Here is a 3,129-nt window from a genome sequence, read left to right on the forward strand (position 1 = left end):
GCCAGGGCCTGGAAAGAGGGGAGAGAATAGAGGGTGACTCAGTGGGGTTTGGGGGGGATAAGGGGTTTCTTCTTAGGGTAATGAAAATGTTCTAATATTAGTGGTGATGGTTGTACAACTTTGTGAATATACTAAAACCCACGTTAAATGGCTGAATTTTATGGTGTGTACATTACATCTCAAAAACTTTAGTTTCTAGTTTCCTAATGATTAGTGATGTTAAGCATTTTTTCAGGTGTAGGAAAAAGACTTGAATTAATTGATAGAGGTGCATGTGCAACTTGGGCATGGGAGAGAAAGGAGTTTTTCTTAGTGGGATCCACTTATAGGAATAGAACGGCACAGATGGAGGGCATCTGGGCTTTGAACAAGGATCATGAATGTGAGATCACTTGACACATGCCAACTCCATTCTCAAGTGTATCTCCTACCTTCTGCCTTCTATTGGCACCTTACCCTTTGCCTGTGAGCATGTTCAAATGCCCACATCCTTAACCAACAAAACAAAATGACAAAAGCCCCTAATATTTCCCTTGATCCTTTAATAGCATCTAACTGCTCGCTTTTTTCTTCCCTTCTGATACAAAGTTTTCTGTTCCAAATATTCATTTCCCAGCCTCCTATTTACTGCTGAATTAAATGCAGTCTGGCTTCTGGCTCCACCCTTGCAATGAAGCCACAGACAAAAGTTCAATGGAAGTGCCGTGGCTATTTCTCAATCCTTGCTGTACTTGTTAGACTCAACCCTGCTGACCAGACCATCTCTCTCTCTCTACTGTCTCTTCCCTTTTGCTCTCAGGGAGTGGAACCATTTATCCTGGTTTTCTTTCTACCCCTCTGCACTTGTTCTTAGCAGTGGTGGCTGGATCCTCTTTTTCTACGTCCTGAAGCGTTTATGTCCTCAGTCTACCGCCTGCTTCCTTCCAGGCATCTTCTCCCTAGTCGCTGGAGACCCCCAGATCTCTATTGCAGTCAGATCTCTCTCCTGAGCATCAGACCCGGTTGCAAACTGCCGGCTGGACATTTCCGCCTGGGTGTCTCACAGGCAGCCGCAGCCTTCTGTGTCCAGATCTGAACTTAGCATCTTTTAGCCCTACTCCTACAAACAGCTTCTAGTCTAGAAACCATGCATCCTAGATTCTTCTTTCTTGCATCATTCCTGCCCAAAGCTCTTTTCCATCCCCCACAAGGAATGAGCACAGCCTGCTAATCGTATTCCGACTGCCTTTAATCCATCGTCAGCCTGCCGTTCCCACCGCTGTGCCCTCAGTTCAGGCCGTGGTTGGCTTTGGCTGGATTACTGCAGTGGCCTCCCTGTCCACGCTCCCTCTTCTCTCACCCCCTTCAGTTCATTCTCCACACAACCACTGCATATGTGTCATAGTTCCTCCTTCTCGGGACTCTTACCTCGTTACCTACAGAACTGATGCATCTTAATGTGGCCCCACCATCCACCCCTGGTTCCCCCTGGTTTTTTCACCTTATCCTCCAGACAAGCCAAAAGTCTCATCATCCTCTCAACACGAGATGCTGTTTCTCATTTTGCTCCATTGCACATTCTGGTTCTCCTGCTTAGCATAACCTCGTGTAACCCGGAAACTCCCATTGGCCTGTCCATACCCTGTCCAGGCTTCATCTTTTCCTGACAATTTTCTCTGCATCATCCTCTGGGTCTTTCAATACATCGTATGTGTTTTTATTCTTGCATTCATCACAATGCACTGCATGCAGAGGTCTTTCTCTCCTGTTGGCCTGTGACTGCCTGGGGGACAGTTACTGTGTCTTATTCATCCCCTGGATGGCACATAGCTGGCACTCAGTAAACATTGTTGAATATACGAATATTTGTCAGTTCTCTTTTGGTGTTTAGCAGCAAACCCCCATGGTAGATTACAGACGGCCCCGCATTCTTTTGTACTTGCAGTAGGCAGACTCCCAGATGACCCCCGGTGACCTACCCTCCTGGTATTCACATGTGAAATCCCCTACTCATGAGCACGGGCCAGACTAGTGATTTCCTTCTCACCACAGAACACAGCAAAGGAGACCACAACTTCTGTCTTGCTAACGATTTGTCTACTGGCTCTCTGCCTTTCTGGCTTTGATGCAGTAAGCCATCGTATGGAGAGACTCATATGGCAAAGAACTCTGGATGACAGGTAGCAAGGAGGTGAGGCCCTCAGTCTGACAACTCATGGGGAACTGAGTCCTGCCAACAGCCATGCAAGTGAGAAGTGAGCGTATCCTTTCCCAGTTGAGCCTCTAGATGAGACCCCAGCCCTGGCTGAGACCTTGTTCGCTTGCTTGTAAGAGACCTTAAAGCAGAAGGCCCAGCCAAGCCAAGCCCAGATTCTTGACCCATAGACACTATGAGATAATATATGTATGTGGTTTAAGGTCCTCATCTTTGTGGTCATTTTTACCAGTGGTAGATAACTAATACAGTATCCTCTCATTGGCAGGTGAAATCTAATTCCTCTCACCTTGAATCTGGGTTAGTCTTAGTGATGCTCGCCCAGCAGAATGTGGCAGAGGTGATGATGTGGGACTTCTGAAGTTAGGTTGCAAGAAGGCTTGGAGCTTCCACTTGGACCTCTTGGAGCACTTGTTCTTGAGATGCTCCCTTTCTGAAGCTTTTACTCAGAATTCAGCTGCCATGATGAGAGCAGCATAAACCAGGAGAAAAGGCTGGGTAGATGCCCTGGTTGTCAGCACAGCCGAGTTCTCAGCCAAAAGCCAGCATCAACTGCCAGCCCTGGGAGGGAGCCATCTTGGACGTCCAGCCCAGTTGAGCCTTCAGATGACTGCAGCCCCAGCCAGAATCTCACTGCAACTGCACGAGTGACCCCAAATGAGAATCCCCCCAGCTGAGCCCAGTCAGAAACTCCAACGAAATGAATGTTAGCTCTTTCCTTAGTCCCTCAGGTCACTTAGACTCTATTCCCCAACCCCAGTGTGCTTTCTCTCCATTGTTCAGATTGGGTCAATCCTATTAATTGTCCTCAAGTTGACTTTTCCCATCCCTCACCATCTCCACTCGAGCACTGAGCCTATCCACCAAGCTTTTATTTCGCCTATTATATTTTTAAATTCTATCATTTCTCTTTGGTTTGTTTTTATAATTTCTAT

This window comes from Propithecus coquereli, unplaced genomic scaffold (genome assembly GCF_000956105.1).
Source record: "Propithecus coquereli isolate 6110/MARCELLA unplaced genomic scaffold, Pcoq_1.0 Scaffold322, whole genome shotgun sequence".
In the NCBI taxonomy this organism is placed as follows: Eukaryota; Metazoa; Chordata; class Mammalia; order Primates; family Indriidae; genus Propithecus; species Propithecus coquereli.